We start from the raw sequence: 25,775 nt of genomic DNA on the forward strand, positions 1-25,775 counted from the left end.
TCTGTGGCGCCCAAACATTAGTCCTAACATTGTTAACAACTTCAAGTGGCAACAGCAGAGCATTAAACCAAGTTCGAGGCCCTTGTAAGTATGGGGCCTAGGGTGAATACACAGGTATGGGCCCACAAAACTAGCCCTGCAAATTGATAAGGAAAACATGAAGGCTCTAGTATACAATGGAAAAAGGCTATGAAAAGACAATTTATGATACAGGAAGTTAAATTTCCTGTAAACGAAAAAGAGATTACTGTAAGATTATTAACGTTTATGAGCCTAGTTTCAAGTCAGACTAACATAAAACACCAACACATTTAATATCTAATCTGTAGTTACCATAAAATTCATGATTGCAAAAATAAAAATAAGTAATATAACATTCCAGACATCTTTTGAGTGTTTTTTTTTTTCACAGAAAGAGAAGTGCAAAAGAACTCTCACTTTTTAATAGGAGGATTATAGTTTGTTGTGTTTTGTTTATTCCTTGTGCTCTGTTTCTTTTGTACTTTCGTTGTTTTTTCTTTTTTAACCCTAAGCATGTATTGTAACAAAACAACAAGAACAAAACTACTCTCTCTTCCCTAACCCCCAAACCCAGACTCTAATATAGATGAATCTTCTGGATCAACTAATTAAATCTGATCTTGAAGCATTAGAGATACATGACTGAGCAAATACAGAGCAAAATATATTAAGCTGATGCATGTGATTCTTTTAATAAAAAAGAGATTATTGTAAGATTATTGTTTATGAGCCTAGTTTCAAGTCAGACTAACATAAAACACCAACACATTTAATATCTAATCTGTAGTAACCGTAGAATTCATGATTACATAAATAAAAATAATATAACATTCTAGATATCTTTGGGTTTTTTTTTTTTTTTTTTTTTTCAAAGAAAGGGAAGTGCAAAAGAACCTCTCAGTTTTTAACATCCCCCACCCCCACTATGTATGTCTAAATGATGAGAAAATATACCAGGGGAGAAATGAGTATTGCAAAGGCATGAAACTGTTAGCAGATGCAACAACTCTTGGGAATGAGACTTGGGAATAAGAGAGAGAGAAAGGGAGAGATTGAGAGAGAAGTTAGGTGAATTAGAAGACTCCTAAAGAAGAGGAGGATCACGTAGAGATGGTTAGTCTAGCATTTTCCGAATGACCCAGTGACTCCCACATAAGGCCACTGTGAAGGTTTCATGGCCTACTTCATGTCACATGCTTACCATAGTAGGCACTCAGTAAGAGTTAACTATTAAAACTATTGATAGTTATGCTTCCTATTGTGAATTAACACATTAGCATTCTTGCAGCTAAATTAGCCTCCTGTGTTTTTGGTTAGGGTGCCTATATTCCCTGGAACCCAATCTCATGTGGATAGTCTAATACACTCCATTTCCAATACTATAAAAGTAAGACAAGGTGCTGAGACATATTGACGTTTTACTGGATTGCCACTCTCTATAGATCAAAATTTTGTAAAATGAGGAATGAAAAATGCATACTCTTTGATTCGTAAATTTAGAACTTCATGATAAAGATTTAATTCTGAGGTTGACCATGAAAAGTGCAATAATTTAGCAGACCCATGGAAATGTAATGATGTCTGTTTTGTATTTCAAATAAAACATGGAGAATATTGGAAGCAACCTTTGAAATGCATGTTATTTTAGCCAATTAATGAAAATAGTAGCTGAGAAAGAGAAACACACCCCTTGACATCATAAGCTGGCCTGGCGCTGGCAGTTAGGCCACAGTGTTTTCCTGTGAAACTGAAACAATTTCACAGAACATCAACCTCATATAAAGTCACTCTGTGACCATAATGGATAAAGACAAAAATAAGGATTCCCATAATCATGTCTGAATACAGACAAAGCATGAACATTGCCCAAGCCTCAAAATACCAAATATCTCCCTATCCTGGCAAATATTAATATAAGTGCCTGCTGCTTTTTTTTTTTTTAAGCCAATTACACCTTTAGCATAGGTCTGGTCTTCCCTTCTCTCCAATAAAATAGGTAAGATATCTCATCATAGAATTCACCTACATCCTGAGAGTCTCCAATGGAGAGCAAACCTGGCTTCCTTAAACCCTTCGAAACCCTAACATAAGCCCAAATTCTAGAAAGTTTTTCCAACACTCCTGTGCTACAGTATCCTACAGTTCCCTGTGGTATCTGTTCTCCCTCACTGCGGTGCGTGATAAATCCACTTTGTTTAACTGTGAGCATATCCCTAACGACTTTTGGCTAAAGGGCATTCATATAATCATATATGAAATATATTTCCCAATCTCTTTTTTTTTTTTTTTTTTTTTTGAGACAGAGTCTCCCTCTGTTGCCTGGCAGTGGTGCAATCTGGGCTCACTGCAACCTCCAACTTCTGGGTTCAATCCATTCTCCTGCCTCAGCCTCCCAAGTAGCTGGGACTAGAGGCACATGCCACCACGCCCAGCTAATTTTTATATTTCTAGTAGAGATGGGGTTTCACCATGTGGGCCAGGCTGATCTCAAACTCCTGACTTTGGGTGATCCACCTGTCTCGGCCTCCCAAAGTGCTGGGATTACAGGTGTGAGGCATCGCACCCAGCCCCAGTTTTTAATAAGTAGTTCACTTTGGCTTTGACAAAACAGGCACAGAAAGGCGCATTCAGATTTCAGCTTTTGCTCCTAGCATGGAAATAAAATGATATGCCTATGCCAACTCAAATAGGCCCTTCTTCTAAGTTCACATAAATTTTAATCATAAACTATACATATCTGATGGCAAGTTTATGTATAAAAATGTTCCAAAAAATAGTGTTATGGTCTGAATGCATTCTCACCCCCCACCAACACACACACACAGACCAATTCATACATTGAAACCTAATCCCCAGTGTGATAGCCTTATGAGGTAGGGCCTCTCGGAGATGATTAGGTCATGAGGGCAGAGCTCTCATGGGATTAGTGCTCTTATAAAATTGGCCCACAGAAGGTTGCTCCTCCTTTCCATCACGTGAAGGCACAGCAAGAAGGCACTGTCTATAAATTAGAAAGCTCTCACCAGAATCTGCCAGAGTCTTGATCTTGGACTTCTCACCCTCCAGATCTGTGAGAAGTAAATTTCTGTTGTTTGTAAGCTGCCCAGTTGATGGTGTTTTTTTTGTGTGCCAGTTGAAACATATCAAGACAGAGTGAAAGCAACTCCTATCCATTGATTATAGTCATGAGTTTCATATGCAAAATTGCTCATACCAAAAGGCTACTCACTGTCTTTTTACAAACTCTTAAGTGTTAACAATTTTGGTCTTTAGCTGTGATCCAAACCTACACATCACTAGTTCTTCTTGGTGTTAAGACAGTTGTTTGTTAAGTAGGAAAACAGCAGTCCATCAAGAACAGCCTATCAGCTGATAGTTCATTATCCTTTTGTACTGAATACTATTTTTTTAGCAATTGTTCTTGTTAGAGCTGCTTTTTCAATGCTCTAAGGACAATCATATTTGCAATGTCTATAGCGGTAATCACTGAAGATCCTTGGGAAGACTGACAGAATAATTCCTTTTACATCCAACATTCCAAAGATGAAAACATCCAAATAACCAGGTTTTTGAGAATGAGAGGGGTTGGAGTCAGTAAATGAGATAACATAAAATTAGCTAATTATTTTATTGAATTTCTGGTAGTAATATATTTAGCATAAAGTTGTGTAAAATTTTTATACTTTCTACATCTCTAGTAAAATGTGGGACTATCTGTTGTTCAAGTCAACAAACACCTGTTACTTATTGATTGAATTAAATTGTCACTGTCGTTGATGACCCTAATGCAGTCATTGCAAAGTCCTGATATGCCTTGTAAATTTTAAAAATGCTTTATTCTTTTGAAAATATTACATGTGTATTATGTATTGTGACTCATTCATCTGCTAGTCTAGATAAATGAAAACTTTCTCTAAATCCACTCTAACATTCAGTTGTAATCTCCTTTTTTTTTTTTAAAGACAGGGTCTTGCCCTGTGGCCCAGGCTGAAGTACAGTAGCACAATCACAGCTTGCTGCAGCCTTGATTTCCCCAGGCCAAGTGATCCTCTTGCTTCAGCCTCCCATATAACTGGGACTACAGGTACACCACCCCATCCAGCTAATTTTTGTAATTTTTTGTAAATATTTTTTGTAAAGATTTGTATTTTTTGTAAAGATTTTGTAAAGGATCTCACTATGTTGCCCAGGCTTGTCTTGAACTCCTGGACTCAATCAATCCACCCATGCTGGCCACTCAAAGTGCTGGGATTACAGGCATAAGCCAGCATGACGTTCTGAAAATGGCATTTTTAAACCTCTGTAATCGCCTTTCATATCTCATAATCCAATTTAACCTAATGAGAAAACCAGCAGATAAAGTCCCATAGCAGGATGTCCCACAGTATAACTGACCAGTACTTCTCAAAACTTTCAAGTTCATCAAAAACATGAAAAGTCTAAAAGCGATCATAGGATGATATAGTTTGGCTGTGTCTCCACCCAAAATGTTTTGTTTTGTTTTTTTTTTTTGAGACAGTTTCACTCTTGTTACCCAGGCTGGAGTGCAATGGTGCGATCTCGGCTCACCGCAACCTCCGCCTCCTGGGTTCAGGCAATTCTCCTGCCTCAGCCTCCTGAGTAGCTGGGATCACAGGCACGTGCCACCATGCCCAGCTAATTTTTTGTATTTTTAGTAGAGACGGGGTTTCACCATGTTGACCAGGATGGTCTTGATCTCTTGACCTCGTGATTCACTCGCCCCGGCCTCCCAAAGTGCTGGGATTACAGGTGTGAGCCACTGTGCCACGCTACCCACCCAAAATCTTATCGTGAATTATAATCCCCATTTGTCAAGGGCAGGATCAGGTGGAGGTAAATCGATCATGGGGGCGGCTTCCCCGTGCTGTTCTCGTGATAGTGAGTGAGTCTCACGAGATCTGATGATTTTATAAGCATCTGGCATTTCCGCTACTTGCACTTCTTCCTGCTGCCTTATGAAGAAGGTGCCTTGTTTGTCTTTTGCCTTTCATCATGATTATAAGTTTCTGGAGGCCTCCCCAGCCATGCTGAACTGTGAGTCAATTAAACCTCCCTCCTTTGCAAATTACTCAGTGTCTGTCGGTCTTTACAGCAGTATGAAATTGGACTAATATACAGAGAAGCCTAAGGAGACATGACAACTAAAGGTAATGGGGGACCCTGGAACCAAAAAAGGACGTTAGATTAAAAACAAAGGAAATCTGAATAAAGTATGAGTGTTAGTTAATAATAAACAAACGGCCGGGCGCGGTGGCTCAAGCCTGTAATCCCAGCACTTTGGGAGGCCGAGGCGGGTGGATCACGAGGTCAAGAGATCGAGACCATCCTGGTCAACATGGTGAAACCCCGTCTCTACTAAAAATACAAAAAATTAGCTGGGCATGGTAGTGCGTGCCTGTAATCCCAGCTACTCAGGAGGCTGAGGCAGGAGAATTGCCTGAACCCAGGAGGCAGAGGTTGCGGTGAGCCGAGATCGCGCCATTGCACTCCAGCCTGGGTTAACAAGAGCGAAACTCTGTCTCAAAAAATAAAATAAAATAAAATAAAATAAATAAAATAAACAAACAAAAATTGTGGATTTTCACTCGTATTACTTTGAAACATACTTGTTTCAGAAGATGTAGAGTTACAAGTTATGGTCTGTTGCTTCAGAACTGAGTAACTCAATTCTGGTGGTCATCAGAGCCGTGGCTGTTTTTCCGTCTAATTCCTGTTTTGGCCAACAAAACTGGTCCTGGACCAGAAATGAATTTGTAACAAGTGTACTTGCTTTTCAGAAAATAATTTTAGTTGTTTTCTTGAAATATAGCTGTTTTAAAAGAAACACATGCTACTTATTTTTTTTAAAATACTCTCAAACCAGGCCGGGCGCGGTGGCTCAAGCCTGTAATCCCAGCACTTTGGGAGGCCGAGGCGGGTGGATCACGAGGTCGAGAGATCGAGACCATCCTGGTCAACATGGTGAAACCCCGTCTCTACTAAAAATACTAAAAATTAGCTGGGCATGGTGGCGCGTGCCTGTAATCCCAGCTACTCAGGAGGCTGAGGCAGGAGAATTGCCTGAACCCAGGAGGCGGAGGTTGCGGTGAGCCGAGAACGCGCCATTGCACTCCAGCTTGGGCAACAAGAGCAAAACTCCGTCTCAAAAAAAAAATACTCTCAAACCCAATGTTTAACTATATACCTAGGAATTCTAGATCATGTGCTATTCTTCAGGACATTTATTCCCTTGCTTAAAAATGTTTATGATAGTAACATCAATTAAAAAGCAATGGACATTGAGAGGTAAACTACAAATAGCTCAATGTTATATGTTCCTGGTATTTTCTCCATCCAGGTTATGTATGAGTGGGAAATAGCTTATTTCCCACTTATAACCTATAAGCTATTTCCCACTTATTTCCCAATCAAAACAATATGATTTTCATAGCAAAATATTCAAAAATTTGGAAGAACATGCTACTAGGTAATTTAAATTCTTAAAACCATCAACAAAATTTGATTAACATTCAAAATCTTGAAGGTGTTTATGATTCCTTAAGTCCAACCATTCAGTTAGAAACAAATGAGATCCTCTCTAGAATTATTTTAGCAGTTATTTCTCAAGTTACATTAAGATTCTTTTTCATTAATATTTGATTTAGTACTGTATCTGCTGTACAAATTTCTTCATTTCAATTAACATATGAAATAATAGAAAATTTAATTGATCAAATGTCTTCCAAAAGTATCTGAAGTCTTTTCTCAGTATGTGCAAGGAGAAAAATAATCAATAATTCAAAATAATTGTCACATTGTTGTAATTCACCAAATCCTTGACTCCTCCAGAGCACAAACATCTATTGCTTATCTTTCTGATTCTCACTCACTCTAACATGGTGCCTTGCTTACAACAAGTACTCAAGAAGTAGTGAAGAAATAAATAATAATGTAAAGGACAATTTTACTTTGTGAAAGACATTTGAATTTTCGATAGCCCAGTTACTTTCTTTATATTAAAATTATTTCTATTTCTTGACAAATACCAACCAGTGGCAGAGGGTAGTACCTTAGCTTGTTATAAAAGAAAAGCTAAACTGTTATAAAAAAAATTTTTTTTTTTTTTGCTAATCCATAAAATCCCAAATCATACACAAGTAACCAAATGTTGACTATGGTGTGATTACACTATGTAAAATAAAATAAATATAAAAACTAACATGAGATACATCATTAAATATTGCTATCTTTGAATGATGGATATATTTTTGGGTTAACATTAATAGAATCTGGAATAAGGGGTAGCTATATTTTTAGATTTTAGGATCTATTACTTCAGTGGTATTACACAATGTCTCTGCATCTCCCAAAATATCTTTCAAGTGACATGGGGCAAGAGCATTATTTCCTCATTATGCTTCTCTAAAACATGTTTTCCTTCATAAGTAAATGACCTCATACTTATTCCTGTTATAACTGTTCAATTATATATATATATATATATTGCATAAATTTCCACCCACATATGTAATTTTCCAGGGTCATTTTGAATTCTAATTCAGTTTCCCAGGATATCAGAGGTCCCTCCAAATTCTGTATCTTTAACATGCCTAAGCATTTTCACAGTTCTTCATCAAAATCCCTAACACATGCAATAATCACAAGTAGCATCCATTGCCATAATCCCAATTCAAATGCCATTGTGATAATTATGCCATAAACAGACAATGCAGTTAGTTAAATTCAAATCCAAGTAGGGTCTAGTTATGATTCTGCTAGGTTTCTTTTTTTTTTTTTTTTCCTTTAGCTAACAAAGTGCTTAATAGAAAGACGTTTTCAAAAATTTAAGTTTGGCCAGGCCTGTTGGCTCACTTCTATAATCTCAGCATTTTGGAAGGGTAAAGAGGGAAAATTGCTTTGAGGCCAGGAGTTCAAGACCAGCCTGGGCAATATAGCAAGGCCCCCATGTCTATAAAAAAATTTAGGCCGGGCGCGGTGGCTCAAGCCTGTAATCCCAGCACTTTGGGAGGCCGAGGCGGGTGGATCACGAGGTCGAGAGATTGAGACCATCCTGGTCAACATGGTGAAACCCCGTCTCTACTAAAAATACAAAAAATTAGCTGGGCATGGTGGCTCGTGCCTGTAATCCCAGCTACTCAGGAGGCTGAGGCAGGAGAATTGCCTGAACCCAGGAGGCGGAGGTTGCGGTGAGCCGAGATCGTGCCATTGCACTCCAGCCTGGGTAACAAGAGCGGAACTCCGTCTCAAAAAAAAAAAAAAAATTTAAATTAGCTAGATATGGTAGTGCTTGCTGTAGTCCCAGCTACTCAGGAGACTGAGGTGGAAGGATTGCTTGGGCCCAGGAGTTCAAAGCATGCTGTGAACTTGGATTGCACCACAGCAATCCAGCCTGGGAGACAGAGTGAGACTCTATCTCTTAAAAAAAAAAAAAAAAAAAAAAAGTAAGTTTGTTTTTGCATCTAAAATTAGACACAGTTCATATATCTTCAAAGCTATGTATATATACATTTTAATTTATGAATACATATGCTGAGCTATCTAGAAATACGTACTATTTTATGGAGCATCTGAACTGAATGCTTGACAGCTCTATACCAGGAGACTTCACACTAGGATCCAAAATGACACAGATACTACCAGGCTTAGAACAGATCTACTGAGAGAACACCTAACTGTTGGTGACCTAATTCTCTTACCACTTACCACTTACACTGAAGCCAGAAACAGATATGAACAATGTTATTCTTTTCTTTAACAAAGATATTTTTGAAAGAGAAGGATGAAAAATATGACTAAGATATTTTTTGAGTTGTATGAACAAACTGGATGAGCTATTTTTAAAAATCAACTGGAAGTAGTATGCCATGTGTTATCCCAAGGCTGAGAAGCATGACCCAAGACTAAGAGGTAGTGTTTGTAGCTTCTTTCAGGCCTGGAAAGGCAACAGGAAACTACAGGGACCACCTGATGGCAGAGGACCGGAGAACGTGGGTATGTTCGAAAGTCAATGCGGAAGATCAGGTGGGAACTGTCCTTGAAGCTGCTTGCATCCTCAGTGCCCATCAGAAAACAGCTCTGCAGAGCCACCAAAGCGACCACCTAGGACAAAGGGCCAGCCCTATCCCCCTATTTTCTGAGACCCAGGAACCCAGAAGTCTTGTGTAATTCCATTGAGGTAAAGGAGCCCCTAACTAACTAACTGAGTGACTTCATTCCTCAGTTTCACCTCAAAGCAGATTAAGTCTGATTTAGGGAAATAAGGCTCTGTGACTTTTTGCATCTGACTGTTTAGCACTCACTAAATATGGTTTTGGTTTTTTGGGAGTTTTTTTGGAGACAGGGTCACCCAGGCTGGAGTGTAGTGGCACAACCAGGGCTCGCTGCAGCCTCAACTTTCTGGGCTTAAGTGATCCTCCTGCCTCGGCCTTCCTAATACCTAGGACTATAGGTGTGTGCCACCACACTCGGAAAAATTGTTTTAAAAAAATTTTAGTAGAGATGGAATTGCACCATGTTGCCTAGGCTGATCAGGAGTGATCCTTCTGCCTTGGCCTCACAAGGTGCTGGGGATTACCGGCCACTGCACCAAGACAATGATAACATTGTCATTGGTGTAATATGCTTTTAAATTTCTCAATGAGGAAAACCAGAATAGAGTAGGAATACTACTCTCTGGATGAGCATTCCCAACTACCTTCATTGGTATTTTCTATTCCTGGAGTGTGGTGATCAGTAAATCTTAAATTTATTTCTTCAGATCAAAAGTAGACTATAATGGGCACAAGGTGTGTTTTCCCCCCTATACTGTTTAATTTTAATTTTTGGAAATGAAGTCTCGCTCTGTCGCCCAGGCTGGAGTGCAGTGGTGCAATCTGGGCTCACTGCAACCTCCACCTCCCAGGTTCAAGCAATTGTCCTGACTCAGCCTCCCAAGGAACTGGGATTATAGGCACCCACCACCATATCTGGCTAATTTTGGTATTTTTAGTAGAGACGGAGTTTCACCAAGTTGGCCAGGCTGGTCTCAAACTCCTGACCTCAGGTGATCTGCCTGCTCCAGCTTCCCAAAATGCTGGTATTAAAACAGATGTGAGCCACTGCACCGGGCCAATTTTTGTATCTTCAGGCCAGGCTCTGCTTCTGAACTCAGGATCACATATTCAGTTGGTTGCTGGACATGGTCAAGATCTACAAATGACCTGAGATCTTCTTAGTTTCAAGTTAACTAATTAACCTGACAAAATTGTATAAGCTCTGCCAGAAGACATGAGAGTCAAAAACAAAGGGCTTTATTACTCACAGAAGAGGAAGCATGAGCCTCATGTTTGCATCTGTGTATTTACCCCCAAGACTCCACAGGGAGGATAGAAAGGGGGGCTCAGGTAGATTCTGCACAGACTGTGGGTTTGTCTCACAGCTAAGGAACCCTGAACTTACCAGAACTTAGAAACGCCCAATTTTTTCCCCTTTCTTTTTGTTTTGAGATGGAGTCTCCCCTTGTCGCCCAGGCTGGATTGCAGTGGTACGATCTTGGCTCACTGAGACCTCCACTTCCCAGGTTCAAGTGATTTCTCCTGCCTCAGCCTCCTAAGTAGCTGGGATTATAGGCATCTGGCTAATTTTTGTTTTTTTTCAGCAGGGATAAGGTTTCACCATGTTGGCCAGGCTGGTCTCAAACTCCTGACCTGAGGTGATCCGCCCACCTTGGTCTCCCAGAGTGCTGGGATTACAGGCATGAGGCACTGTGCTAGCCCCATCCCCCCCCCTTTTTTAATACAGGGTCTTGCTCTGTCACACAGGCTGTAGTGCAGTGGCATGATCATGTCTCACTGCAGCCTTGACCTCCCCAGACTCAAGCGATCCTCTTAGCTCAACCTCCTGAGTAGTTGGGACTACAGGCATGTGCCACTACATCCAGCTAATTTTTGTATTTTTTTGTAAAGACAGGGTTTCACCATGGTGCCAGGCTGACCTTGATCTTTTGGGCTCAAGTGATCTACCTGCCTCGACCTCCCAGAGTTCTGAGACTATAGGCAGGAGACACTGCACCCAACCCTAAACTCCCAATCTTTTAAAGGAGCTGATAGCTAGCCTACCCAACCTTTACCTTGGAGAGAAACATTATTGGAGAAACATCTTAGATGGAAAAAAAAAGATCCTGCTCTCTTCCCTGGAGGAAAATGCTATTTCAATCTTTTAAGGCTGTTCACCATGCAAACATCTTTGAAAGAGGTTATCCAGAAATAAAGGTGCCACAATAACCCCAAAACCCATGAAGAATTGTCTCCCAACAGATATTTCTCCATGTTTCTTTAACATATACCTCACCTAATACCTGGTGTAAAACAGATGCTTAGTAAAAATTTGTTGGTTAATATGCCTAAGAAAAACTAGTGATTAAAGAAGAGGGTCAAAGGTATCAAGCACCACATAGAGAAAATAAAAGAATAATTGGAAAATGCCACTGAATTCAACACGGAGAAAGTTACATCAGTAAAAATGTAAAGCAGTAGATGAGGAGTCTATGTAAGATGAGGTATGGAGGAAAAAAATATGAGAGCTGATGTTCTCGTCAAAAAAGTTAAGGGGCCAAGAGCTATTGTTCATAACCTATAAAATAAGAAATTGATGTCACTTGAGGCCAGGAGTTTTCTGTCTTTGTCTGGTTTTAGTATTAAGGTTACATTGATTTTTAGAAATGAATTGACAAAAAATGAATTGGAAAGTGTTTCTTTTATTTCTTTTCTTTTTTTTTTTTTTGAGACGGAGTTTCGCTCTTGTTACCCAGGCTGTAGTGCAATGGCACGATCTCGGCTCACCGCAACCTCCGCCTCCTGGGTTCAGGCAATTCTCCTGCCTCAGCCTCCTGAGTAGTTGGGATTACAGTCAGCTGCTTTTTCTACGTGAATGGTTATGAATATAAAATCACATGTTCTTATCAAAACATTAAGCAAACAGAAATTCAACAATATAAAAAATTATTCTACTACAACCAACTGGAATTCATTTTGGAGATTCAAAGTTGGTTCAATATTTAAAAATCAATCTGGGAGAGGAGAGGGGAGAGGGGCTAAAAAATAAATAAATACATACATACATACATACATACATACAAATCGATCTATATAATCTACCATGTTAACAGGCTAAATTTTAAAAAATCACATTATCCTAACCATTCACGTAGAAAAAGCAGCTGACAAAATTCAAGGCCAGGTATGGCGGCTCACACCTGTAATCTCAACACTTCAGTAGGCTGTGGCAGGAAGATCACTTGAGGCCAGGAGTTCGAGATCAGCCTCAGCAACATAGTGAGACCCTTTCTCTACAAAAAATAAAAAAAATTAGGCAGGCATGGTTGTGCATGCCTGTAATCCCAGCTACTCAGGAGGCTGAGCAGGAAGGATTGCTTGGGCCCAGGAATTCCATGCTGTAGTGAGCTATGATTGTACCACTATACTCCAGCCTGAGCAACAGAGCAAGATCCTGTGCAAAAAAAAAAAAAAAAAAAAAAATCAACACTTATTCCTTTTAAAAAGTCTCAGAAATCTGGGAATAGAGAAAAACTTTTCTACTTGATAAAGAATATCTATGAAGAACTATAATTAACCCATATTTAATGGTAAAAGACTGAATGCTTTCCCACTAAGATTGGGGGCAAGGTAAGGATGTCCACTTTCACCACTCTTGTTCAATATAGTACTATAAATAGATGATTTCCAAAAACTCTTATGTAGAATATATTTTTAAAAATCTAAAATGTCAACAGTAAAAACACAAATAATCCTTAGAAGATGAGCAAAAGAGACATTAATCTACTGAAGAGAATATGTGGGCAGCAAATCAACTCACAGAAAAATGTTCATCATTATTATCAGAGAAATGCAAGTTAAAACCACAGTGAGATATCACTACATTCCTATTAGAAAGGATAAAATCAAAAATAGTGGCCGGGCATGGTGGCTTATACCTATAATCCCAGCACTTTGGGAGGCCAAGGCAGGAGGATCACTTGAGCCCAGGAGTTTGAGACTAGCCTCAACAACATAGTGAGACCCTGTCTATACAAAAATTAGCCATGCATGGTAGCATGCACCTGTGGTCTCAGCTTCTCAGGAGGCTGAGGTGGGAGGATCGCTTGAGCCTGGGAGATTGAGGCTGCAGTAAGCCATGACTGCACCACTGAACTACAGCCCTAGCTTTAGAGCAAGGTGCTGTCTAAGAAAGAAAAAATAATGCCAACATAAACTGAACATGCAGCTAACATACAACCTAGAAATCACATTCCTGGCTTTTATCTCAGAGAAATAAAGACATGTTAACACAAACATTTATAAATACATTTTTATAGCAACTTTATTTGTAATAGCTGTACAATAGAAATCATCCAGATGTCTTTCAATGGGTGAGTGGTTAAATAGTAGTACATTTATGCTATGGAATATTATTCAGCAGTCAAAAGGGACAAACATCTTTTTTAAATTGACGGGGCAAGAGGCTAGTGTGGTGCTTGCATTCTCCCCCCATTTTTTCTTTTGGTGACATGGTCTTGCTCTGTCACACAGGCTGGAGTGCAATGGTACAATCATAGCTCACTGCAGCCTTGAACTCCTGAGCAATGAAATGATCCTCCTGTTTTGGCCTCCTGAATAGTTGGGACTTCAGGCATGTGCCACCATACCTAGCTCGTTTTTAAAAAAATGTTTTGTAGCGGAGGCTGGGCGTGGTGGCTTGTGCCTGTAATCCCAGCACTTTGGGAGGCCAAGGAGGGTAGATCACGAGGTCAGGAGTTCAAGAACAGCTTGGCCAAGATGGTGAAACCCCATCTCTACTAAAAATACAAAAATTAGTATATTTTTTTTAGTAGAGGGTGGTGGGTGCCTCTAATCCCAGCTACTGAGGAGGCTGAGGCAGGGAATTTCTTGATCATGGAAGGTGGAGGTTGCAGTGAGCCAAGATTGTGCCACTGCACTCCAGCCTGGGTGACAGAGTGAGACTCTGTCTCAAAAAAAAAAAAAAAAAAGAAAGAAAGAAAGAGAGAAAAATGTTTTGTAGTGACTGGGTCTATGTTACTTGAACTCCTGGCCTCAAGATAGCCTCCTTCCTCAGCCTCCCAAAGCACAAGGATTGCAGGTGTAAGCCACCATGCTAGACACAAGTACAGGTTTTTAATAGGAATTTTAGATCTCAATTATAAGAAAATATGTTTTGTTTTGTTTTTTTTTAATTTTTTTTTAATTTTTTTTTTGAGACGGAGTTTCGCTCTTGTTACCCAGGCTGGAGTGCAATGGCACGATCTTGGCTCACCGCAACCTCTGCCTCCTGGGTTCAGGCAGTTCTCCTGCCTCAGCCTCCTGAGTAGCTGGGATTACAGGCACGCGCCACCATGCCCAGCTAATGTTTTGTATTTTAAGTAGAGACGGGGTTTCACCGTGTTGACCAGGATGGTCTCGATCTCCTGACCTCGTGATCCACCCGCCTCAGCCTCCCAAAGTGCTGGGATTACAGGCTTTAGCCACCGCGCCCGGCTAAGAAAATATGTTATATAACACTAACCTGCTAGTGAATCTTCATTCCCTTTCCAGATCTTCACTAGCAAGTGGTGTGGTCTTGGACAAATCACTTGCCCTCTCTTTGCTTCAGTTACCTGTCATATGGGTGGATTGGAAAAGGGACAGGTAACCAAGAACCCAAAATTCTACCCTGAATGGAATTTCCATCAGTTTACTGTAATATATTGAATTGTTTTCTTTTTTACTGCTTTTCACTTAAAATTTTTCTTTTTAACCATCATTTAAACCATCATTCTCTTTTTAACCATCATCATCATTCTCTCTTTAACCACCATCAACCATCTCATCTCTTTTGAACCATCTTTTAAACCATCATTCTCAGCAACCTGACACAAGAACAGAAAACCAAACACCACATATTCTCTCATAAGTGGGAGTTGAACAATGAGAACACATGGACAAAGGGAGGGGGACATCCTACACTGGGGTCTGTCAGGGGCTGGGGAGGGTTAGCAGGGGTGGGGATATTGGGAAGGGATAACATTAGGAGAAATACCTAATGTGGATGACGAGTTGATGGATGCAGCAAACCACAACGGTATGTGTATACCTATGTAACAATCCTGCACGATCTGCCTATGTACCCCAGAACTTAAAGTATAATAATAAAAAAAGAATTCACATTTATATTATTTGTATTTTGATAAAAACATTAATTTATTTGTTGCAGAAATGCAATTTTATGACACAAATTAACATTTAAAGCAATTGCCCAATTTGAGGCTTTCAATTTTTAGACATTTCTACATGTTGGCTGATGTATGGGAGAGATTTTCTATTTTATTAGAAATTTATTCATATCCTTCGCCCATTTTTGAATGGTCTTGTTTGTTTTTTTCTTGTAGATCTGCTTTAGTTCTTTGTAAATTCTGGATATCAGCCCCTTGTCAGATGGGTAGGCTGCAAAAATTTTTTCCCATTCTGTTGGTTGCCAATTCACTCTACTGACTGTTTCTTTTGCCATGCAGAAGCTGTGGAGTTTGATTAGGTCCCATTTGTCTATTTTGGCTTTTGTTGCCATTGCTTTTGGTGTTTTGGTCATGAAGTCCTTGCCTACACCTATGTCCTGAATGGTTTTGCCTAGATATTCTTCTAAGGTTTTTATGGTATTAGGTCTGATGTTTAAGTCTTTAATCCATCTGGAGTTAATTTTGGTGTAAGGCGTCAGGAAGGGGTCCTGTTTCTGCTTTCTGCACATGGCTAGCCAGTTTTCCCAACACCATTTATTAAACAGGGAGTCCTTTCCCCATTGCTTGTTTTTGTCAGGTTTGTCGAAGATCAGATGGTTGTGGGTATGTTGAATTTCCTGTGAGGCCTCTGTTCTGTTCCATTGGTCTATATCTCTGTTTTGGTACCAGTACCATGCTGTTTTGATTACTGTAGCCTTGTAGTATAGTTTGAAGTCCGGTAGTGTGATGCCTCCTGCTTTGTTCTTTTTGCTTAGAATTGACTTGGCTATGCGGGCTCTCTTTTGGTTCCATATGAAGTTTAAGCAGTTTTTTTCCAGTTCTGTGAAAAAGGTCATTGGTAGCTTGATGGGAATAGCGTTGAATCTGTAAATTACTTTGGGCAGTATGGCCATTTTCACGATGTTGATTCTTCCTAACCATGAACATGGAATGTTTCTCCATCTGTTTGTATCCTCTCTTATTTCATTGAGCAATGGCTTGAAGACATACAGGAGGCCAACAAACATATGAAAAAATGCTCATCATCACTGGTCATCAGAGAAATGCAAATCAAAACCACATTGAGATACCATCTCACACCAGTTAGAATGGTGATCATTAAAAAATCGGGAAACAACAGATGCTGGAGAGGATGTGGAGAAATAGGAACACTTTTACACTGTTGGTGGGAATGTAAATTAATTCAACCATTGTGGAAGACAGTGTGGCGATTCCTCAAGGACCTAAAAATAGAAATCCCATTTGACCCAGCAATCCCATTACTGGGTATATATCCAAAGGATTATGAATCATTCTACTACAAAGACACGTGCACACGAATGTTCATTGCAGCACTGTTTACAATAGCAAAGACTTGGAACCAACCCAAATGCCCAATGATGATAGACTGGATAGGGAAAATGTGGTACATATACACCATGGAATATTACGCAGCCATCAAAAACGATGAGTTCACGTCCTCTGTAGGGACATGGATGAACCTGGAAACCATCATTCTCAGCAAACTGACACAAGAGCAGAAAATCAAACACCGTATATTCTCACTCATAGGCGAGTGTTGAACAATGAGAACACATGGACACAGGGAGGGGAGCACTACACACTGGGGTCCGTTGGGGGGAGATGGGGGAGGGGCGGGGGGTGGGGAGGTGGGAGGAGATAGCATGGGGAGAGGTGACAGATACGGGTGAGGGGACGGAGGACAGCAAACCACACTGCCATGTGTGTACCTATGCAACAATCTTGCATGTTCATCACATGTGCCCCAAAACCTAAAATGCAATAAAAAAATAAAAAATAAAAATAAATAAAAAAATAAAAAATAAAAAGAAATTTAATTGAATAATAATTTCTTTTTTTCTTTTTTGAGTCAAGGTCTCACTTTATCATCCAAACTGGAGTGCAGTGGTGCCATCTCAGCTCACTGCAGCCTCAACCTCCAGGTTCAAGCAATCCTCCTGCCTCAGCCCCCCAAGTAGCTGGAACTACAGGCGTATGGCACCATGCCCAGCTAATTTTTTGTAGAGATGGGATTTCACTGTGTTGCCCGAGCTGATCTCAAACTCCTGAGCTCAAGCAATCTGCCCACCTTGGCCTCCCAAAGTGTTAGGATTACAGGCGTGAGGCACCACGTCTGGCCAATAATAATAATGTCTTCATAATAATTTATCTTTGTGTATTGAAACATCCATTTTATAAACTGAAATAAAAATCTTTTATAGTTCTGGACAGTTTTTAAATGGAATAACAAATAACTATGTCTGGTTTTAACATGGCATGAATTGAAAAAGACATTTTTTTAAAAAAATCACATATCCTTCATGTTTAGTTGTTAAAGAGTAGGAAGAAATTTTTTTTTCTTTTACTAAAGAAATATCAATTAAACTTAAAATATTAGGTCATTTGCTGTCATGATTTTACAGTCTCAAATGGAAACAGATTTTAGCCTGGAGGTTGGATGGGGTAAGGATAGACATCTCAGGTAATATTTTCAATGCTATGGTAATTTTAGAGATGTTTTTCTATGCACCTGCCTAGAATAGAATAAATATGTAAGTCTAGCGGTTTAAATATGTACTTTAAAACTCTACCAACTTAAAATGCAAACAGCTGTTATAATGCAATAAGAAAATAAATAATCCAATTTTTTTAAATGGGTGAAAGGCTTAAAGTGTCACTTCACAAATGTATATGAAAGACTAAAAAGCATATGCAAAAATCTTCAGCATGTTATACACTCTGGTGCGTGCCTGTAGTTCCAGCTAATTGGGAGGCTGAGGTGGGAGGTGGAGGCTCACTTGAGCCCAGGAGTTCAAGACTATCCTAGGCAACATAGTGACACCCTGTCTCAAAACAAAACAAAAAAATAAATAAAAAGTTCCATTTTAAAAAAAGGTTCAGCTTCATTAGTCCTTAGAGAAATGAAAATAAAATCCAAAATAAGATATCTCTACACATCCACTAGATTAACTAAAAGTAGCAGACCGACAACACCAAGAATTGACAAGGGTGTAGGTAACTGGAACTCTCAAACACAGCTGGTGAGAGGGTAAAATGGTACAACATCTTGGAAAACAATCTCACAATTTCTTACCATGTGACCCAGCAATTACATCCCTAAGTATATACCCAAGAGAAACAAACAAACAAAAAAATGTGTCCACACAAAGACTTGTACCTAAACGTTCATAGTGGCTTAATTCATAATATAGTCCAAACCTAAAAAGAACCCAAATGTCCATCAGCAGGAAAATGAATAAACTGTAATCCATTCACACAATGAGAAGCACTGATACACACAACAACATGGATGAAGCCAAAAGCATTAAGCTGAGTGAAAAAAAAGCCAGACCAAAAAGAGTCCATATAATGCGATTTCATTTCTATTAAGCTCTGTAATTGGCAAATCTGACCTATATTGATAGAAATCAAATTAGTACTTGCCTGGGACAGGGAGTGGAAAAGAGGCATGAGGGAAGTTTCTATGGTAACGGAAATGTTTACTATCTTAACTATGGCAGTGATGGTTACATAAGACCATACATTTATTTATTCATTTATTTTTTGAGATGAAGTGTCGCTCTTGTTGCCCAAGCTGGAAGTGTAATGGTGCCATCTCGGCTCACTGCAACCTCCACCTTTCAGGTTCAAACAATTCTCCTGCCTCAGCCTCTCGAGGAGTTAGGATTACAGGCATGCGCCACCATGCCCAGTTAATTTTTTGTATTTTTAGTAGAGATGGGATTTCACCGTGTTGGCCGGGCTGGTCTCGAACTCCTGACCTCAAATGACCCACCCACCTGGGCCTCCCAAAAGGGCTGGGATTATAAGCTTGAGCCACTGCGCCCAGCCAAGACCATACATTTAAAGAGATGTGTTTTATTTTATGTAAATTATATCTCAGTAAGTTTGGTCTCACACACACACACACACACACACACACACACACACACACACGAAGTATCACGGGGGGCTGTCTCACCCGGGCACTGATACCTGAACGTTGAGCGGGAGCCCGCGGAGGTGAACGCTTTTTTTTTTTTGGAGACGGAGTTTTGCTCTTTTTGCCCAGGCTGGAGTGCAATGGCGCGATCTCCTCCCACTCCAAGGAGGTGAATGCTTTAATCCAAGGTAAAACTGATCAACAAGCTGAATGAGGGAGAGGTCCCGCTCGGGGTGGCTGATAAGGTGTCCTGGCGCTCTGAGTACAAGGACAGCACCTGGATCTTCCTGGGAGTGCTTCCTTATGAACTGACTGAAGAAGACATCATCTGTGTATTCTCACAGTGTGGGGAGATTGTTAACATTAATCTCGTGCGGGACACGAAGACTGGGAACTCTAAAGGATTCTGTTTCTTCTGCTATGAAGACCAGAAGAGCACAGTTCTGGCCATTTACAATTTTAATGGGCTCAAGCTCAAAGGAAGAACTATCCGAGGATCCTGTGTCTAACTATCGAGCTCCTAATGACTCAGTAGAAACGGATGATGTGACCAGAGAGCTTCAGAAGGGCTCCTGTGGGGCTCGTACCCCTCACCAAGCTCGCCTGAGAGCTCTGAAGATGAAAAACCAACCAAAAAAAAAGCATAAAAAAAGACAAAAAGGAAAAAGAAGAAAAGAAAGAGAAAACTGTTCGGTTGGTACAGGCAGAGCAACCATCCTCTTCGTCATGCAGAAGCAAGACAGTAAACGAAAAGGGTGACCCTGGCCCTAAGAGGCACAGCAGCAAGAACTCAAGAGAGCTCAGCAGTCACGGCCCAGAGCGGGGCGGAAGCTTCCTGAGGCCAGGACTGCCTACTCTGGTGGAGCAGAGGACCTACAGAGGGAGCTGAAGGAGAAACACAGGCACGAGCACAAGTCCTCAAGAAGGAGGGAAGCAAGAGAAGACCAGGGATAAGGGACACAGGGCAGAGCTCAGACACACATTCTAGCCCGCACAACTGGTGTTCCAAAGGGCGTAGTCATGGAAGTAGAAGTAGGAGCCAGGATAAATCCCATAGGTATAAAAGGGCCCAGAGCTCTTGGGAGCGGAAGTTTTCGAATCCCGGTGACCTTAGGCGTCACTGAAGATTGTTCAGCTGCTCAGTAGATTTGGAAATAATTATGTTAATTTAAATGCAGTCAAATTCAATTGGGTTGTTACTATTTGTTTTATTTTTATTTTTTGAGACAGAGTTTCGCTCTTGTTGCCCAGGCGCGATCTCAGCCCAGTGGCGATCTCAGCCCAGTGGCAACCTCCGCCTCCCCGGTTCAAGCGATTCTCCTGCTTCAGCCTCCAGAGTAGCTGGGATTACAGGCATGCGTCACCATGCCCGGCTAATTTTGTATTTTTACTACAGACGGGGTTTCTCCATGTTGGTCAGGCCGGTCTCGAACTCGTGACCTCATGTGATCTGCTCTGCCTCAGCCTCCCAAAATGCGGAGATTACAGGCATGAGCCACTGCGTGGCCGGGTTATTACCATTTTTGTATCTAAAACTTCTGAGGCTGGATTCTTTCAATCCCTTGAGTATTAGAGTCATTGAGAGGGCTGCAGTTTCAGCAGCTAGATATCCTGGATATTTTTCGCACCATCCATTGTCTCTGTGCCAGAGCATGTGTCCTGAATTTTGGTTCACAAATATGGCTCTTGAACCTATAGACCCCAGTTGAATATGGAATTTTCAGGGAAGGGAAAATGCCAGATAATTCTAGAATTCTAGTCTTTGGTTAGATGTTTAGAGCCCAGCATCGCGGGACCTTTCCAGTTACTACGTTTGGACAGCTTGATGTGAAGGAATGGGTTAGGATTTTTAAGATCAGCCAGCTCCATGCCCAAACACTCTGTTAAAAAAAAAAAAATTGTTAAAAAATTGTCTTTTCTTTTTCATTTAAACTTGATTTAAAAAAAAAAAAAAAAAAAAAAAAAAAAAAAAAAAAAAAGTCACAGCACCAAAAAGAAAAAGAAAAAAGTATCACCAAGGACTATGCATCTTTATAATATCTGAAAACCACAAACAAATGACTGAAATATTTAGAAATTAAGTGGAAAAAAGTATTACAAATTACTGGCAAGTATTTCATTTGCTAACCAGAGCCAACAACTAGATTCAGCTTCCAGGACACTTTCCAGTGGAAACTTTCAAGGAGAAGCCAACCCTCACTTGGCAATAAAATAGGAGTATAAGGCCGGCCGTGGTGGCTCACCCCTGTAATCCCAACACTTTGAGAGGCCAAGGCAGGTGGATGACTTGAGGTTAGGAGTTCGAGATCAGCCTGGCCAACATGGTGAAACCTGGTCTCTATTAAAAATACAAAATTAGCTAGGTGTGGTAGCACATGTCTGTAATCCCAGCTACTTGGGAGGCTGAGGCAGGAGAATCGCTTGAGGCTGGAAGGTGGAGGTTGCAGTGAGCCAATATCATGCCACTGCACTCCAGTCTGGACGACAGAGTGAGACCTTATCTCAAAAAACAAACAAAAAATACCTTATAACAAGTTAAAGCTAATGTGCTGATAACAAATGCATGAACTCGGAAGATTCCAAGGAAGATACTAAAACTAATGACTGGAAGCTAGCTAAGAAAATTAGATTGTTGGCCGGGCGCGGTGGCTCAAGCCTGTAATCCCAGCACTTTGGGAGGCTGAGGTGGGTGGATCACGAGGTCAAGAGATCAAGACCACCCTGGTCAACACGGTGAAACCCCGTCTCTACTAAAAATACAAAAATATTAGCTGGGCATGGTGGCGCGTGCCTGTAATCCCAGCTACTCAGGAGGCTGAGGCAGGAGAATTGCCTGAACCCAGGGGGCGGAGGTTGCAGTGAGCCGAGATCACGCCATTGCCCTCCAGCCTGAGTAACAAAAGTGAAACTCCGCCGGGCACTGTGGCTCACGCCTGTAATCCCAGCTCTTAGGGAGGCAGAGGCAGGAGGATAGCTTGAGCCCAGGAGTTCGAGACCTGCCTGGGCAATACAGCGAGACCCCATTCTCCACAAAAAGGAAAAAAACCAAAAAGACAAAAAAAAAAAAAAAAAGTGAAACTTCGTCTCAAAAAAAAAAGAAAAAGAAAATTAGATTGTTGAGTAGCTGCTTTTCAGAAATAACAATTGTGCTTGGGCTGGGTGTGGCACATGCCTGTAATCCCAGCAGTTTGGGAGGCCGAGGCGGGCAGATCACTAGGTCAAGAGATGGAGACCATCCTGGCCAACAGGGTGAAACCCCGTCTCTACTAAAAATATAAAAATTAGCTGAGGCGTGGTGGCACGTGCCTGCAGTCCCAGCCACTTGGGAGGCTGAGACACTAGACCTGCTTGAACTTGGGAGGCAGAAATTGCAGTGAGCTGAGATAACGTCACTGCCCTCCAGCCCAGGTGACAGAGCTAGACTCCATGTCAAAAAAAAAAAAAAAAAAAAAAAAAAAAAAAATTGTGCTAGGTAAACAGAAGATGTCACTATACCTACAATGCTTTCTTTGAAAACACCCGCATCCTATCATAAAGGCGCTCACAGGTACATTTGACGCACAACGTTAGACGTGCTAACGTACCCTTTAAAAAAATAGTTTTCGGCCGGGCGCGGTGGCTCAAGCCTGTAATCCCAGCACTTTGGGAGGCCGAGGCGGGTGGATCACGAGGTCAAGAGATCGAGACCATCCTGGTCAACATGGTGAAACCCCGTCTCTACTAAAAATACAAAAAATTAGCTGGGCATGGTGGCAGGTGCCTGTAATCCCAGCTACTCAGGAGGCTGAGGCAGGAGAATTGCCTGAACCCAGGAGGCGGAGGTTGCGGTGAGCCGAGATCGCACCATTGCACTCCAGCCTGGGTAACAAGAGCGAAACTCCGTCTCAAAAAAAAAAAAAAAAAAAAAAAAATTTCATCAATAAACAGTGTTCAGAAAACACTATTGGAATCTAATATGACTATAAATGATACCAATATCTTTAGAATATAGTGGCTGATTAAAATTGCCTTTTTTTTTTTTCTGGAGGAGTCCCCCTTATTAAAACAAAAACAAACAAACAAACAAAAAAACCTGATTTAAAAATATGTTAAGGCCAGGCATGGTGCCTCACACCCATAATCCCAGCACTTTGGGAGCTGAGGTGGGTGGATCACCTAAGGTCAGGAGTTGGAAACCAGCCTAGACAACATGGTGAAACACTGTCTCTACTAAAAATACAAAAATTACCCAGGTATGGTGGCAGGTGCCTGTAGTCCCAGCTACTCGGGAGGCTGAGGCAGGAGAATCGCTTGAACCCAGGAGGTGGAGGTTGCAGTGAGCCGAGATCATGCCATTGCACTCCAGTCTGGGCAACAGAGCAAGACTCTGTCTCAGAAAATAAATAAATAAATAAATAAAAATATGTTAAAATATTGGGTAGTATTTTACTCTTAATGAAAATATATGATATAAAGACAACATGAAATGCTAAATACTACTGTTGAAAAAGTGATTTTGTAAATATAATATTCAGTTAAGGTATGTAAAACTTTAGGTGATTAGTTTTATGAAAGTTCTTCATCTAAAGTTTTTAAATTCCTAAGAATTTTCCTTTGATTAGTTAGGTATCATAACTGACATTGGTCCAAAGTTCTGACAAAAAATGTCAAAACATCTCTCCACACTGGTACGTGTAAAGTTATTCATCTTATTCATTAAAATTATATTACTTATTTAAATTAGATTACTTTTTATAACTATGTCCCCCAAAAGATAAATAACTAAATGAAATCCCAATTTAGCCATTCCTTACTAATAGCCTTTATTTAGGTTTTAGGCCCACACTATTGGATTGTTCCAGAGTATTCTTACATATGTATATTTTTGCTCATGTGCAAGAGTTTCCCTAGGGTTTTGTTTGTTTGCTTATTTGTTTTGATATAGAGTCTCTCTCACCCAGGCTAGAGTACAATGGTGCAATCTCAACTCACTGCAACCTCCTCCTCCTGGGTTCAAGCAATTCTCCCATCTCAGCCTCTAGGGTAGCTGAGATTACAGGAATGTGCCACAACACCTGGCTAATTTTGTATTTTTAGTAGAGATAGGGTTTCATCATGTTGACCAGGCTGGCCTTGAACTCCCAACCTTAAGTGATCTGCCTGCCTCAGCTTCCCAAGTGCTGGGATTACAGGCGTGAGCCACCATGTCCAGCTGAGTTTCTATAGAGTTTATAAGTAGAATTGCTGAGCTGCAAAATTAATTTTCTTTTTTTCCTTTTTACCTTAAATTTGTTTACTATGAAATATGTCAAACACGTAAAGGTTATTATATGATGCCTATGTATCACTGAAAGAATAACAGTTAAAGTCTTATCAGTGTATCTACTACCCTGCCTAATAATATTTGAGTTTAAAGAAAATCATAACATATGTATGTGTGTGTGTTTTTTGTTTATTTGTTTGTTTTTTGAGACAAGTCTCACTCTGTCGCCAGGCTGGAGTGCAGTGATGCGATCTCGGCTCACTGCAACTTCTGCCTCCTGGGTTCAAGTGATTCTCCTGCCTCAGCCTCCTGCATAGCTGGGACTACAGGTGCGCGCCAACACGCCCCAGCTAATTTTTTTGTAGTTTTCATAGAGACGGGATTTCACCACGTTGGCCAGGATGGTCTCAATCTCTTCACCTTGTAATCTGCCTACCTTGGCCTCCCAAAGTGCAGGGATTACAGGTGTGAGCCACCACGCCTGGCACAAATATATATATTTTTTTAGGTTAATGATAAAGCATTTCCCATCAACATTTGTGACCCACAAATGACAAGCATTAACTATTACAGTATATACAAGGAAATTTGTAGCCTTTTTTTTTTTTTTTTTTTTTGAGACAGAGTTTCGCTCTTGTTACCCAGGCTGGAGTGCAATGGCGCGATCTTGGCTCACCGCAACCTCCGCCTCCTGGGCTCAGGCAATTCTCCTGCCTCAGCCTCCTAAGTAGCTGGGATTACAGGCACACGCCACCACGCCCAGCTAGTTTTTTGTATTTTTAGTAGAGACAGGGTTTCACCATGTTGACCAGGATGGTCTCGATCTCTCGACTTCGTGATCCACCCGCCTCGGCCTCCCAAAGTGCTGGGATTACAGGCTTGAGCCACCGCACCCGGCCTGGAAATTTGTAGCTTTTAATATCTTCTTGAGGAAACAAAAAAAGTTAAAAATAAACACACTAATCATTCAACTCAAGAAACTGAAATAAGCACTAAAATTCATATGGAATCTCAAGGGCCCCCAAGTAGACAAAACAATCTTGAAAGAAAAATTTTGGAGGCATCACACTTCCTGATTTCAAAACATATGACAAAGTAATGGTAATCAAGACAGTGTGGTATGGGCATAAAGATAGACACAGACCAATGGAACAGAATAGAGAGCCCAGAAATAAGCCCTTGTGTACATGGTTTATGGCCTTCAATAAGGGTGTCAGGGCTACACAGTGGGGAAAGTGCAGTCTCTTCAATAAAAGGTGTTGGGAAAACCAAAGGTCTATATGCAA

General features: G+C 40.6%; 1 pseudogene; it reads left to right on the plus strand.

The window, feature by feature from the left end:
- Window positions 1–9,009: 9,009 nt before the first annotated feature.
- Window positions 9,010–20,371, plus strand: LOC101043260 (RNA-binding motif protein, X-linked 2 pseudogene; annotated as a pseudogene).
- The last annotated feature ends 5,404 nt before the right edge of the window (window positions 20,372–25,775 follow it).

This window comes from Saimiri boliviensis, chromosome 1, assembly GCF_048565385.1.
Source record: "Saimiri boliviensis isolate mSaiBol1 chromosome 1, mSaiBol1.pri, whole genome shotgun sequence".
NCBI classification, from domain to species: domain Eukaryota; kingdom Metazoa; phylum Chordata; class Mammalia; order Primates; family Cebidae; genus Saimiri; species Saimiri boliviensis.